The following is a 16,234-nucleotide window of genomic DNA, read 5'->3' on the forward strand; positions in this document are numbered from 1 at the left end:
AAGGAAATCACAAATTTCTTATTGTGAAATGAGGCTGGATGAGCTGATCTCTACACCCCTTCCGCTGGAGATCGGTGATCTCATGGCCCGTGAAACCTTTCTCCCCAGCCAAGAAGGGTTCCTGTTTAGCCACTTGGGCCACTAAAGCAGAAACAGGCAGCTCTTGACCCTTTGCTCTCCCTCTCTCTCCCCTCCAATGCAGCCACTTAAAGCTTGGAGAGGAGCCAGACCCCTCCTTCCCCTCTGGCCCGTGGACTCAGCCTGGACAGAGAAAGGCCGCCTGCTTCCGAGAAGAGAGCAGAAGGGCGACAACACCCAGGTCAGAATGGGATTTCTCCACCTTAGTCCCTTGCCTCTGAGCAGGCATTCTGCCCCTGGGGTGAAGGACAGATGGGGCTTGGTCCTCCCAGTTCTGCCTGAAAAAACAGTCACAAAGGTCCCCTCCAAAGACAGTCGTCAGGTCTACTGCAAAATGGCTCCAGGGATCCCCTTCAAGATAAGGGGCTTGGGGCAGCTGCCCCCTTTTGCTATAAGTCCCTCTACTCCTGGTTCTGCCTTCCCAAGGATTTCCACCCCCCCCCATTTTTTCAGACACCCTCTCCTAGGGTTCTAGAACCAGGCATTGGTGCAGGCCCCAGACCTGAGGCTTTTATCCAGCTTGGCAGGACCCGTCAAGAGCACCCACTCCCACTCTCCCACATACTCTCATCTATAATCTTTCTCTGAGTTAAGGATTACTCCTCTCTAGAGTCTTTCCTGAACAAAGCAAGCCATGATGAGGTCCTAAGCTCCCAGCTCTTCCCGTGGCCAAGGGAAGGATCCCAAGACGAATCAAGCTGAGGGGTTTTCAGGGGTGCACATGATACTATCCAAAGCCTACTATTCTATTAATCACTCACCATAGGTATCTGCAAACTTCGGAAGGTGAGGAAAGCACCTTTTTCACGTCTACTCAGCTCCTCCCAGCATCCCTTAGAGGTGTTAAGGCATTGTCCCAGGCCAAGTTGCCCCCAGCCCACCCCGCCTGGGACTATTCACCCAGACTCCCCAAAGCCTAGCCAAGCAGAGCCCCTGTCAGGGTGGGAAAGGCCAGGCTGGCAGAATGGGGTGGGATCTGTGTCTGTAACCAGAGCCCCACATTCCAGGGCAGCTGTTTGGGAAAGGGGAAACCATTGAGGGACCATGGTTCCTTTTTCTACTGCAGCCAAGGGGCCAATAGAGAGAGGGGAGAGGCCCCACAATAGCCACAATCATAGTGCAGACAGAGAGAGAAACATGGAAATATGGAGTACAGATACATAATATATACATGAAGAAATACAGAAGGCTGAGATGCTCAGCCACACACAGAGACACTCAACCATATATAGAAACACTCAGCCATACACAGACACACTCAGCCACAAACAAAGACACTCAGCCATATATAGAAACATTCAGCCACAGCCACCTACAGAGACGCTCAGCCACCTACAGAGACGCTCAGCCACATACAGAGACGCTCAGCCACATACAGAGACACTCAGGCACATACAGAGACGCTCAGCCACACACAGAGACGCTCAGCCACACACAGAGACGCTCAGCCACCTACAGAGACGCTCAGGCACATACAGAGACGCTCAGCCACATACAGAGACGCTCAGCCACCTACAGAGACACTCAGCCACCTACAGAGACGCTCAGCCACCTACAGAGACGCTCAGCCACATACAGAGACGCTCAGCCACACACAGAGACACAGCCACATTTAAAGACACTCAGCCACATACAGAGACGCTCAGCCACCTACAGAGACACTCAGCCACATACAGAGACACTCAGCCACCTACAGAGATGCTCAGCCACCTACAGAGACGCTCAGCCACATACAGAGACACTCAGCCACATACAGAGACACTCAGCCACCTACAGAGACGCTCAGCCACCTACAGAGACGCTCAGCCACCTACAGAGACGCTCAGCCACCTACAGAGACGCACAGCCACCTACAGAGACGCTCAGCCACATACAGAGACGCTCAGCCACCTACAGAGACGCTCAGCCACCTACAGAGACGCTCAGCCACCTACAGAGACGCTCAGCCACATACAGAGACACTCAGCCACATACAGAGACACAGCCACATTTAAAGACACTCAGCCACATACAGAGACGCTCAGCCACCTACAGAGATGCTCAGCCACATACAGAGACGCTCAGCCACCTACAGAGACGCTCAGCCACATACAGAGACACTCAGCCACATACAGAGACACTCAGCCACATACAGAGATGCTCAGCCACCTACAGAGACGCTCAGCCACATACAGAGACACTCAGCCACCTACAGAGACACTCAGCCACCTACAGAGACGCTCAGCCACATACAGAGACACTCAGCCACATACAGAGACACAGCCACCTACAGAGACACTCAGCCACCTACAGAGACGCTCAGCCACATACAGAGACACTCAGCCACATACAGAGATGCTCAGCCACATACAGAGACACTCAGCCATCTACAGAGACACTCAGCCATCTACAGAGACGCTCAGCCACATACAGAGACACTCAGCCATCTACAGAGACACTCAGCCATCTACAGAGACACTCAGCCATCTACAGAGACGCTCAGCCATCTACAGAGACACTCAGCCACATACAGAGATACTCAGCCACATACAGAGATGCTCAGCCACCTACAGAGACGCTCAGCCACATACAGAGACACAGCCACATTTAAAGACACTCAGCCACATACAGAGACGCTCAGCCACCTACAGAGACACTCAGCCACATACAGAGACACTCAGCCACCTACAGAGACGCTCAGCCACCTACAGAGACGCTCAGCCACATACAGAGACACTCAGCCACATACAGAGACACTCAGCCACCTACAGAGACGCTCAGCCACCTACAGAGACGCTCAGCCACCTACAGAGACGCTCAGCCACCTACAGAGACGCACAGCCACCTACAGAGACGCTCAGCCACATACAGAGACGCTCAGCCACCTACAGAGACGCTCAGCCACCTACAGAGACGCTCAGCCACCTACAGAGACGCTCAGCCACATACAGAGACACTCAGCCACATACAGAGACACAGCCACATTTAAAGACACTCAGCCACATACAGAGACGCTCAGCCACCTACAGAGATGCTCAGCCACATACAGAGACGCTCAGCCACCTACAGAGACGCTCAGCCACATACAGAGACACTCAGCCACATACAGAGACACTCAGCCACATACAGAGATGCTCAGCCACCTACAGAGACGCTCAGCCACATACAGAGACACTCAGCCACCTACAGAGACACTCAGCCACCTACAGAGACGCTCAGCCACATACAGAGACACTCAGCCACATACAGAGACACTCAGGCACATACAGAGATGCTCAGCCACATACAGAGACACTCAGCCACATACAGAGATGCTCAGCCACATACAGAGATACTCAGCCACATACAGAGATGCTCAGCCACATACAGAGACACTCAGCCATCTACAGAGACACTCAGCCATCTACAGAGATACTCAGCCACATACAGAGATGCTCAGCCACATACAGAGACACTCAGCCACATACAGAGACACTCAGCCACCTACAGAGACACTCAGCCACCTACAGAGACGCTCAGCCACATACAGAGACACTCAGCCACATACAGAGACACAGCCACATTTAAAGATACAGCCACATATAGGGATGCTCAGACACGAACACAGATGCTCAGCCACATACAGAGACACTCAGCCACACACAGGTATGTCCAGGGACACATGCATCGGTGCAGGCACAGCAACACTGAGAAATTCAGTCAGAGAGAGGAAGAAGATCATACCCACATCCCCCTGTGAGCACACACACACACCTCACACTCCACACACAGGTCCCACACATTCTGCTTCTCGGGGATGATTACAGCACAAAGTTCTTGCCAGAGCATGGAGGGTCCCAGAACCATAATAATCTCTGCACTCCATCCTAACCTTCCTGACCAGGCCCAGAGCCCAAAGTTCTGCCATTAGGGAGTATTTTGTAGGACCCGTCACTTGGCTTGGATCGGCGGCCTTGAAGGTCTCTCCCAGCTCTGACATTCTCCCCTTCGTAAGTTCCAAGGTCCTTTCTGACATTCCACATTTTCTAGGGATTCCTCCCAGCGCCAACAAGCTAAGTTGATGAGCTTCATTTGGGGGCAGAGGAAGGAGGAGGAAAGGGGTACTTTCCTCTTCTAAATTCAATTCAAGCCCCCAGAGAGCCAGCAGCAAAGCCACCCCCATAAGGTCTCCAGAGCTGGGGAAATCATAGGATTATAGACTCAGAGATTCAGAGCTAATTTTTCTAGTTCAACCCCTTTCTTATACAGATGAGGAAATCGAGGTTCCTGAGTGGGAGCACTTTCCTACTTCCCAAATGCAGGTGGGGCTGCCCGGAGAAGTCACCTGGAGACATGCTTCCCCAGCGAGGGCCCCCAGAATTTCTGGCCCTGTCGGAGGGCACCATGTAACACCCCCCTTTGAGATATGGGACACAGTCAGGCCCAGGTGTTTACATTCATTCGCTCAGCAAATATTGACTGGACGCCTATCAAGGCTGCTGGTGCAATCCAACCACCCCGGACAAGGGGGCAGGGCTGGCCCTCTTGCTACTGGACTCTGACTCCCTGTCCTTTGGATTTTGTGATCAGGACCAGGAAAACAATTCAGCATTTCCGCTCCCCGGCTCCTCTGCCCACCCACTCCCAAATCTGAGGAACCCCGGGTTGGCCCTTTCATATATTCTGAGAGTGCATTCATCAACATGTTAGTGCCAGGGGGGAAATACTGTCCTTGGGGTCTCAGTGCTCTAGATAATCTAGATATCTGTGGTTCCAATCTCTGAGACATCTGGTCCCTTAACACTGAATCATTGGCTCCTCTAACCTCTAAACTTACTGTCAAGATTAATAATCTGACCGTACCTTGACGATACGAGCGGACCAGAACCTCCTGGACTTTTTCCATGCCGTGCAATGGGCCAGCCCCAGCATCCCTCCTTACCGCCTTGTGCTAAAATGGTGGCTCCAGGATCTGACACCTCTAATCATCCTCCCCTGGGTTCTCGCAGCACTTTGTGCTGTTGTGAGAACTTTATTTTAAAAGTAAAAAAAAACCACTTTATGATACATCATCAGCAGGGTTAGGGCTTGATTAGGTCATGAGAAGAGTCAGAATCCAAAGTTAAAATCCAATGTCTAGCCCACCTCCTCAATCTGCCCAGAAAACTGGGTGTCCCCATGCTGGGTCAGGCCCAATCCTGCCTCCTCGCCTGCGGCAGACTCTCCTGACGCTGGCAGCCGCCCATCTGCAGAGCAGTCTGCTCGGACTCCCTATCTGCTGCCCGTCTGCGCCACAGAGCCAGTAGCCGGGCTGTCCTCGGGTGTTGGCTCTGGAGAAGGACCCGGGAGGTCCAATGAGAGCAGAGGCTTCCCCAAGAGCCCTCGGGGAATCTGGGATCTGTCAGGGAGATGGACAGAGGGACGGCTGGGGGTTATCAGTGACCCTCACGCGGCACTTTCGGAAGGATGGCACAGCTCCAGATAAGAAGCCAGCTCCTAATAAGTACCAGATGTATTAAAACAATGCACCCACCCCACTGGTGTTTTATATGACATGCTACATTGACATGTCAGACATGAATTCCAGCAGAGTGAGCCCAGTTCACTGGGGGTGGGGGTTGGAGGGGGAACAGAGTCCAAGGGAGCAGCAGGAGAATCGGGTGCTGGTCAGAGCTTGCCAACCAACCTGTAACTCCAAACAGATCCTTTCCCATCTTTGGGCCTCAGTTTCCCCATATGGGAAACAAGAGCAGAGGTCTCTAACATTTTATAGCCTATGTTCTAAGATCTTTCCCAGCTGTGACATTCTATGACCTAACATTTTTTTCCCAGCTCCTATACTCTGTCCTAAGATCTGTCTCAGCTCAAAATTTCCATTTTTAAAATCTTTCCCACTTCTGACATTCTATACTCTTAAGATCCCTCACACATCTGATACCCCATGTTCTAAGATTTCTCCCACATCTAATATCCCATGTTCTGATATCCCTCCCACACCTGACATTCTATTCTAATATCCCTCCCACATCTGACATCCCATGTTCTAATATCCCTCCCACACCTGACATTCTATGTTCTAAGGTCTGTCTCAACTCAGAAACTATTTTTAAGATCCTTCCCACTAACATTCTATACTCTTTTAAGATCTCTTCCACAGCTGATATCTCATGTTCTACAATCCCTGTGTTCTCAGGCTCCTCTCATTTCTAACACTGTTCTAAGGTCTGTCTCAGCTCCATGTTCTAATATCCTTCCCCTATCTGACACCTTATGTTCTCATATCCTTCCCACACCTGACATTCTATGTTCTAAGCTCCCTTCCAGCTCTCTGTTCTAAGATTTCTCTCAGCTCAGAAATCCTATTTTTAAGATCCTTCCCACTGACATTCTATACTCTTAAGATCTCTCCCAAATGATATCTCATGTTCTATGATCCCTCCTATATCTGACCATCCTATCTTCTAAAATCCCTCCCAGCTCTGAAATTCTATGATCTAAGGTGCTTACCAGCTCAAAAAGTTCTAGGTTCACAGCCTAGCTCTATCATTTTCTAGTTGTATAGCCTCCCCCTGCCCCTCCCCCCCAGAGCTTCAATTTCTTTGATGGGAATACTCCGCTGGGAAAGGAAAAGAGAGAGAGAGAGAGAGAGAGAGAGAGAGAGAGAGAGAGAGAGAGAGAAGAGAGAGAGAGAGAGAGAGAGAGAGAGAGAGAGAGAGAGAAGGAGAGAGAGAAAAACAGAGAGAGAGACGGGGGGAGGGAGAGGAAGAAAGAGGGGGTGAAGAGACAGACACAGAGATAGAAAACAGAGAGAGGAAGAGAGACAGAGAGAGGAAGAAAGAAGGGAGTACTACCTACACTTCTCTTGCGAGGAAAGTGCTTTGTAACTTGTAAAGCTCTCCAGAAAGGGAGATTTCTCTCGTAGTTGTTGTTGTTTGTCCTTGAGTCCAAGAACATTAGAGTGGCTGAAGCACAGCAAAGAGACACTAGTTTACTGAGCTAGGGAGGTGAGAAAACTTCCTTAAGACAGGAGAGTCCTGGTAAATTGTACAGAACGGGAAGGATCTGGAAAAGAAGGGGAGCGGACCTTCTGGGCTAGGGTGTGTGACACAGGAGGCAGATGTGGACCAGGCAGTTACAGCCCACCAGAAGATGGCCTAGGGGGCCCTGCTGGAAAGGCATGGAGATGAAATTAGGGAGAGAAAGCCTTGAAAGCCTCCTGCTGCAGAGAGAGGAGGATGTCCTCATGCTGAAGGTCTACCATCCCACACCAGCATGGGGCCTGTGTCTCCTAATGAGTGACTAAGACTTGTCCCTGGGTCCTGGGAAGAACAGAGCTTCCAAATTCCAGGCCTGAGGAGGACAGAGCATTTTCCTTGAATCTGAAAAAGGTCTTAAAGCTGGGATTTAGAAAGCATCAAATCTAGCCCCTTTACTATATAAACGGGGAAATGGGTCAGTAGTGGGCAAGGGGGAGGCAAGGGGAGTCTGGTCTCTGGATGACAGAGCTAGTGCTTTTTGTATAACACTCAGATGAGAAGCCCCCATTCTCTATGCTCTCAAGCCCAGAGGAGATCAAGCTGCCAGCCTGCTGGCCCTGGGGAAGGAAAGGCCTGGGTATCCTGCTGGAGCTGCCTAATGGAGGGAGCTGGGAGGGATGTCTAGAGTTCATGCCTGGAGCTGATAAAAACCAGATGTGTGGAGGGGGGAGGAGGAGAAGGAAAAGAAGGAGGAGAAGGAGAAGGAGGAAGAGGAGGAGGAAGAGGAGAAAAAGAAGAAAGAAAAAGGAAGGAAGGAAGGAGGGAAGGAAGGAAGGAAGGAAAAGAAGGAAGGAAGGAAGGAAGGAAGGAAGGAAGGAAGGAAGGAAGCGGGAAGGAGGGGAAAGAGAAAGAGGAAAAGAGAGAAAGAAAGGAAGAGAAAGGAAGATGGGGTGGGAAGAGACAGACAGAAAGAGAAAAGAGAGAGGAAGAGAGACAGACAGACTGAGAAAGGAAGAGAGAGGGAGGAGGAGGGGGAAGAGAGAGACACAGGGGCCTGTGCTTTGGACGTTTTTTGGCTTTGCTTAACGTGTCCGGGCTGGTGCTGTGACCACTGCACCACCCAGCCGCCCCAACCGCGCAGACCCCCAGGGGAGGATCTGAAATCGGGAGCAGGTTGGGAGAGAAAGCTCGGCCGGGCTGATGGCATAAGGCACTTCCTACAAATGAGGAGCGGAAGGGAGAGACCTGGGGTTAATTACAGACACAGGCCACCCACAGAGCCGGGCCGGGGAGCCCACGGGTCACTGTCCGCGGGGAATCCTGGCGCTGCCCGCTGCGGGGACCCCTGCAGACAGGCGAACCTCAGCCCTTCCGGGGGCGCGCCCACAGGGCCCGGCTCCGGCGTGGGTTTCCCCGAGCGGGACACGCCGGGACACGCCGGGACACGCGCGGGCCTGCGGCGATCCTGGTGGAACATCTGAGGAGCCTCGGGCAGCCTGCACGTGGCCGCGGCCGCATGGGGGAGGGGGCGTGAGGCTTTGGTCACGCGAAAAGCCGCCCCCAATTCCGGGCTGGAGGGGCGGGCTTCTCCTCCCCCCAACACCGATGTCCCGGGAGACCCTGAACAAGTCATTTGCCGCCCCTGGCGGTTTCAAACATAAACTCTCACATCTAAAAGAGAGAGGTCACGGAAGGTCAGAGAGCCCAGCCCGAGGCCCGGGGGCCCCGCTTACTCCGGGGTCCTTCTCCCCACGCCCTCATCATTTCAGCCGGGAGGTCCGGTTTTCCCTATTTTTAGAAAGGGAAGGAGCCGAGCTGCTAACTCCGCAGATATCCCTATAGCCGACCACAGCCTCTAAATTTAGAGGCAGAGAAGGGAAGCATTGTTTGGGGAAGGGGGTGGGGAGGGGGCGGGAAGAGAGCACGAGGGGCGAGGCCAAGGGGGCCGCGAAAGCCCTCCTCTCGCGACTGCGCCCCGGGGGCTGCAGGGACTGACCCACTCCTTCAATTAGTCTCCTGTCCTCGCGGTGGGGCCCCCAGGATGGATTACAAGATAATTACATTCATTCTCCTCTCTGTCTCTGTCTCTCTTTCTTCCCTCTCTGTCTCTGTTTCTCTGTCTCTCTCCCTCCCTCCCTCCTTTTCTCCCTCCCTCTCTCCCTCCCTCTCTTCTCTCTCTCTCTCTCTCTCTCTCTCTCTCTCTCTCTCTCTCTCTCTCTCTGTCTCTCTCTGTGAAACATCCCTGTTTCTCTTTGATTCTGTCTGTGTGTGTGTGTGTGTCTTCCCGCTCTGTCTCTCTCGGTATATCTCTCTGTGTCTCTGTCTCTCTGTCTCTGTCTCTCTGTCTCTCTCTGTGTCTCTGTCTCTCTCTGTCTCTGTCTCTCTTACTCTGTCTCTCTGTCTCTCTGTCTCTGTCTCTGTGTGTGTCTCTGTCTCTCTCTCTCTCTCTCTCTCTCTGTCTCTCTCTGTCTCTCTGTCTCTCTCTCTCTCTGTCTCTCTGTCTCTCTCTGTGAAACATCCCTGTTTCTCTTTGATTTTGTCTCTGTGTGTGTGTGTCTTCCCCCTCTGTCTCTCTGTATATCTCTCTGTGTCCCTGTCTCTGTCTCTCTATCTCTCCGTGTGTCTTTGTCTCTTTCTCCCTGTCTTTCTCCATCTGTCTCTCACTTTCTCTCTTTCTTCAGTGAAAGCAAGCAGGAGGGCGCATTCCCAGCAGTTTTAGAAACTTGACTTTGAAAAAGAGGCAACAAAGAGGAAATACAGGGGAAGACTTGGCTTCTTCCAGATTGATATTAACAAAAATTATTTAACATCTGCACCTTTACTGGCACAAAGTGTTGTCCCTTCGGTTACCTTGTCTGATCCCCCCAGCTGCCTTGGCAGAAGAATTATCCTCATGCCCATTTTACAGATGATAATACTGAGGCTCAGAAAAGGCACTTCATGATGGCAAAGCTGGTAAGAGAGGAAGAATGGCCCCAGATCCAGTACATTCTCAATGGCGAGGGGGTACCCAGCAAAGACCTATATGGCCTTCGTGCCGTGTGTCTAACCCTTGTCCAGACATTGCGCCTCAACCCTGTCGTTCTTAAATGAGTCCATGCTCCCACAGTGAGAGCAATCGAGCACAACTTCTCATCTGTATAATGGGAACCATAATTCCCCTGCCTATGTCACTGAATCACTATGCAGTCATTTCAGGCACATGAAATAGGGGTAGGGTCTGAAGGGGATTCCCAGATAAGAAAATGCCCTCCACCAAGGTATCCTCTAACCCTTCTTTGTAAGTCATGGGGACAGCTGGATGGCACAATGGACAGAGCACAGGCCTTGAAGGACCCGAGTTCAAATCCAGCCTTGGACACTTAACACTTACTAGATGTGTGACGCTGGGCAAGTCACTTAACCCCAACGGCCTCATCAAAAACAAACAGATAAATACATACATACATACATAAATGAATGAATGTAGAAATAGATAAATAATAAATAAATAAATGGATGGATGGATAAATAAACGAATGAAGAAAGAGACAGATGGATGGATGAATACATAAACAAACGGAGAGATAGATGAATGAATGAAAGAATAAATAGCAAGTGACAGGCAGAAAGATTGCCCTGGATCACTAAAGGGCCCAATGACCAGCCCACAGAAAGTCCTCGGCAGAGCTGGGCCTGCTGACCTCCCACTGTGATCACTTAGAAAGCCCTTCCTTCTCCCTCTTATCTATTCATTTAAAAAAAAAAAAAACCCACAACCCATAACTCTCTGCTCGTTGGCCCGACAGGCCTGGGCTGTGAGCTCAATCACTCGCACATCTCCCGCTTGGCGAAGGAAGCTTATTTTCTTTTCCCATTTGGCTCATCACAAATCAACAGAGACAGGGTCCAGAGCTCGGGACGAGTACAGGACGCTTCTTAGGTCCAAGGTGAATGAGACCAAGAGCTGCCTCCTTCACCTGAGGAGGAGGAAATTCTCCTCCCGCTCTGGCCAGACCTGACCTGACCTCTCCTTTAACCCCAGCTAATGACCAAAGCTCCACCTCACCTTTAGTACCCAGTTCTTCACTTCTCCACCCACTTTTCCACACATGCACACCCCCCAGCACTTAAACCATTTGGCGACTGCCCCCTCTTCTCCCTCCTTATGTCCCTCCCACCCCTTCCACACGACTAGCAGCTTCTAAGAGAAACTTATGTGCTCCTCCTTCAGGCAACTCACAGTCAGGGGAAACGGAGGGAGAGCCAAATAAGTCCCAAATAAGCCAGTCTAGGCTCTGGCAGCTTTTCCCTCTGGGCCTCAATTTGCTCAGCTGTAAAATGGGGACAATTGTCATTGTTGAAAGGAATGCACGTTATGAGTATCATCATTATTATTTTTCAGAGGAAGAGATGACTTTAGCTCTTGAAGTGGCGTAAGATGCCAAATGGAAGGGTGGGAGAACGCTGCTTGTGGAGCCTGGGTCCTGTCCCCAGAGGAAGGGCCTGAGGCCTGAGCAGGGGGGCGGGAGGCTGCTGGAAGACGGGAAGGAATGGGGGCAATCTGCTCTCCGGGAGGAAGGGAGGAAAGGGAGAAAAAGTGAGAACAATGGTGAGAGCGGTTCGGTTTACTAGAAGCGTCTTGTGAAAGGGACAGCCATTCCTGGTAAGCTGAGTCAGGGAGAAGAAGGACCAGAACATCTTGAGGAGATAGGGCAGCCAAAACAGCCGCAAAAGCCCCCGTTATAACAAAAGGGGGGAGGTAGACAACAGTACTATTGGGGACCTGGTGCCAGTTAACTTTGCCTATAAATGTGTCTAAAAACTGAACCTCTCCCCTTCTCCCTCAAAATATATTCCCCTAGACTAGCCTGTTTCTGAAAAATACCCACCTCAACCCCCAATAACCCAGGCTCCGAACACTCCGGTCCTCTCGCTCGAGCCCAGTAACTGAGAGGGAGCAGGAAAGGGCTCCGGTAGGAGCTGACGCCTGAGTTGAGTCTTGGAGTAAAGTTTTCTTCAGTGTGAAGACGGAGTAGTGTGCTCCAGATACAGAAGCTAAGTTAAGAGTCAGTGGGAAGTGACATGTTAAAATAAAATAAAATCAAAAGATGAGGTACCACCTCAAACCTCTCAGAATGACTAAAATGACAGAAAAAGGAAATGACAAATGCTGGAGGGATGGAAGGAAATAGGGACACTGATACATTGTTGATGGAGTTGTGAACTGATCCAAACACTTTGGAGAGGGAACTATGCCCAAAGGACTATAAGACTGTGCATACTCTTTCATCCAACGGTGTCTCTACTGAGTCCCAAAAAGAGCAAAGAAAAAGAAAAAGATACAAAAACATATATAGCAGTTCTTTCTGTGCAGGTAAAGGATTATAAATTAAGGGGATACCCATCAACTGGGGCGTGGCTGGACAAATTGGGGTACATGATTATGATGAAATCCTATTGTGCTATGAGAAATGAGGACCAAGATGTTTTCAGGATGAAGTGATGTGAAAGGAAAAGAGCCGAACCAAGAGAACATTGTATATAATAACAGCAACATTGTATCGTGGTGGACTCTGAATACTCTTCAGTGATACATACAATGATCCAAGACAATTCCAAAGGACTTGGGATGAAAAAAAACCTGTCTCCAGAGAAAGTTCTGATAGAGGCAGAATGCAGACTGAAGGACACTTTTTGCTTTGTTATTCTTGTGTTTTTTAGTCTGTGTTGTCATTTGCAACATGGCTAATATGGAAATGTTTTGCCTAACTACACATGTATAATCCATATCAAATTGCTTGTCTCCACAAAGAGCAAAGAAGGAAGGAAGAAAGGGCCAAAATGTGGAAGTCAATTTTTTTTAAATGTTAAAAATGGTACTAAATGTAATTGAGAAAAATAATAAATGTAAAAAAGAAAAGAAGAAAGAAAAGAAGGGAGGGGAAGAGGAAGGAAGGAAAGAAGGAAGGAAGGAAGGAAGGAAGGAAGGAAGGAAGGAAGGAAGGAAGGAAGGAAGGAGAATCCATAAAATAAATTTAAAAGAATTGATTGCTCCTCTGGTAAATAAAGCAACTAATAGCAGCTATCTCGATGCCCTGGCCCATCTGTGGCCTAGTCTCTGCATATAAGGGTTAACAGGGAGGAAGAGGAGGAAAAAGAGGAGGCGGGCTGCTGTCTCTGAGCAGGAGTTTCCCTCAGTCTCTGTGGGACACCTGTAAAAACACCAGAATGGGAAGGAATGAGGGGGGAGGAAAGGACAACAGGCTCCTAGCCAGCTTCTCCCCAGGACAGAGGCCTGCCTCACGTGACATCCATCGGCCTTGTCTCTTTTCTCCTCCCTGGGGCCCTGTTCTGGGAGGCGCCAAAAGGGTTCTGTGGTCCAGTCTCACCCCAATAAGCTCCCTCAGGGAATCCCCTGGGACCACTTCAATCATCCATCTTCCTACCCTCCTTAAAAGTGACTCCACACAGGGAAAACTCACTGGCTCCTGGAGCACCGGCGCAGAAACGAGCAGAAAGCCCAAGAAAGGTGCCCAAGAAAGAGTTCTGGGTTTGCATCCTGTATCTGCCTCTTTCTATATGCCTCAGTTTCCCCCTTTGTTAAAACAGGAGGGGGTATTGGACTATATCAGGGTTCTTAACCCATTATATATCTGGTAAGACCTTTGACCCCATTTTTAAGGCAATTAAGACTAAGTGATTTGCCCAAAGTAACACAACCAATAACTGTCAAGTGTCTGAGTCTGAATTTGAACGCACATCCTCCTGACTCTAGGACCAGTGCTCTATCTACTGCGTCATGTAGCTGCCCCTAGATCCCATCTTAAAATCATGTTTCTTAAGAAGTGCATAGACAAAATAAAAAATAAAATAAAATAAATATGAAGTTCCTAGACATCAAGTTAAGATCCCCTGGATGCGTGGACCTGAAGGCCCTTTTCAGTTCAGTTGCCTCATCTATAAAATGAAGGGATTGGACTGGATGATCCTAAGGCTGCTTCCGGCTCTGAATCTGTAATTTTGAGATCTTTTCCTTCCTCTGTGTTACAGTCAAATTGAACTTGCCCATCCTCACACACCACACGCTATATCTCCTGTGTGATCCTGAACAAATGACTTAACCTCTCTGGGCATCACTTTTTCATCTATAAAATGAAGGGTTTGAAGGGGACCTATATGTCAGATAGATAATCCCAGGAGCCTGTGACCTCTAGGGTCTGGCTTTTAACCTGAGTGTCCGCCATGACTGGAATGCACTCACTACCTCCTTCTTGCAATCCCAGACTCTCTTGTTTCCTTCAGAGCTTGACTCAAGCACTGCTTCTTACACGAAGCCTTTCCTAATCAGCCCCTCTCCCCAATTTCTAGTGCCCTTCTCCTTCTCACAACTGCCTTTTGTAACATTTTATATTCTTTATTTAAATAGTAGTCAAAAAAAACCAAACAACTAACATCCTAAACTGCTTTTCGAGAAGTATAGGAATAGGGACAAACACTAGACCTAGGATTTCACTGAGATAGAGAACATTCAGATGAGAAAACGCCCTCAGTCATTGTTAATCAGGACATTCTCTGCAACACAAGAGTTCTCAAGAGAGTTACCTGGAACAGAGCATCCTGCTGACCATAGCCTCAAGCAGATTAAAAGGTAGTCCTGTCTTAGTTTAATGTATTGGTATATTGAGAGAGAGGGAGAGGGAATGGAGAAAGAAGAAGAAAAAAAAGGAGGAGGAGGAGGAGGAGGAGGAGAAAGAGAAAGAAAAGAGAAAAGGAAAGAAAGAAAGAAAGAAAGAAAGAAAGAAAGAAAGAAAGAAAGAAAGAAAGAAAAAAGAAAGAAAGAAAGAAAGAAAGAAAGAAAAGAAGGAAGGAAGAAGGAAGGAAGAAGGAAGGAAGGAAGGAAGGAAGGAAGGAAGGAAGGAAGGAAGGAAGGAAGGAAGGAAGGAAGGAAGGAAGGAAGGAAGATGGAGGGAGGGAGAGAGGGAGAGAGGGAGAGAGGAAGAGAGGGATGGAGGGAAGAAGGGAGGGAGGAAGGAAAGAAGGAAGGAAGAAGGAAGGAAGGAAGGAAGGAAGGAAGGAAGGAAGGAAGGAAGGAAAGAATCTACAAATAATCTTTATGTATAGTTTAGAGGTACCGATTTCTACCTGAGTTTGACATCATTCACCTCAAACTCTGAGATGAGAGATGAGGCAGGGGTCAGTCCAGTCAATGGTTTGCAGAGATGGTCACTGAGCCCTCCTTCTTGTTCCCTATGTGGGAGGCCCAGTGTCCAGAAGGAGGGAGCAGTCCCCCTCTCTGCTACCCACATCAGTCACTAACCAGGGTCAGCCTGGTTGAGGAAGGACAAGGATGATCTAGCGTGCCCAAAGGAAGATGGCAAGAAGAGCGAAGGATGCCAGATCATACCATGTGAAGCTGGAGAGGAGGAACCAAAGGAGTTTAACTTGGAGAAGCACATGACTGCTGCCTCTGATTATCTGAAGCGTTAATTTATGAAAGAAAGAGCTTTTACTCTAATGGACTTGCCCTGTTGGAGTCCAGAAATCAAAGCGGTAAGTTTTGAGGGGGGAAAAAACAGTAAGGAGAGAAAACAATTAGAGTTGTGCAGAAAAGAATCGGCTGCTTCAGGAACCATTCGCTGCCCTCACTGAGAGTCCAAGGTTGGCTGGCTGACCACCAGCAGGAGGAATGTTACAAAAGAGATGATTGCTGACCACACTCACCCATGTACACCTCACACCATGCCTGAGGCTCCACCATTAAAGTTCCATTCACTTGTTGGCTTCTAGTAGGCCCTTAACAGATAGTCCTAAGAAAGACATCTGCCCCAAGAACGGCCCATTCACTTTGAACCAGAGTGTTTAAATTGGAAAAGGTACAATTTAGCAAACATTTTTTAAATTATTAAGTCCATAACACATGAAGTTAGTCTCGGAGGATACAATGACAAAAAACAAGCCCTCAAAGCACACAATAAAGGACTATATAAAATAATCTTTAACATTTATATAGCACATGAAGGTTTGCAAAACACTTTTTGATACATGGATTATCTCATTTGAGCTTCACAACTACCCTATTAAGTAGGTCCCATTATTATCCCCATTTAAAGATGAGGACACTGAAAGTAAAAGAAATTAGCCAGTTTGTCCAGGTTCACACCTGCAGGATCTGCAGGATC

The 16,234-nt window shown here is 49.2% G+C and overlaps 1 protein-coding gene and 1 long non-coding RNA gene across 3 annotated transcripts in view; both read right to left on the reverse strand.

The window, feature by feature from the left end:
* Positions 1 to 16,234, reverse strand: part of FGFRL1 (fibroblast growth factor receptor like 1) — a 134,161-nt gene that overhangs the window by 72,550 nt on the left and 45,377 nt on the right. The window lies entirely within an intron of this gene.
* LOC127540958 (uncharacterized) lies at positions 1,450 to 2,257 on the reverse strand. The gene is made up of 3 exons (XR_007948325.1): positions 2,247 to 2,257; positions 1,869 to 1,908; positions 1,450 to 1,650 (listed from the first exon to the last, which is right to left on the reverse strand). It is a non-coding gene; the product is annotated as an uncharacterized LOC127540958 (long non-coding RNA).

This window comes from Antechinus flavipes, chromosome 6, assembly GCF_016432865.1.
Source record: "Antechinus flavipes isolate AdamAnt ecotype Samford, QLD, Australia chromosome 6, AdamAnt_v2, whole genome shotgun sequence".
Taxonomy (NCBI): Eukaryota; Metazoa; Chordata; class Mammalia; order Dasyuromorphia; family Dasyuridae; genus Antechinus; species Antechinus flavipes.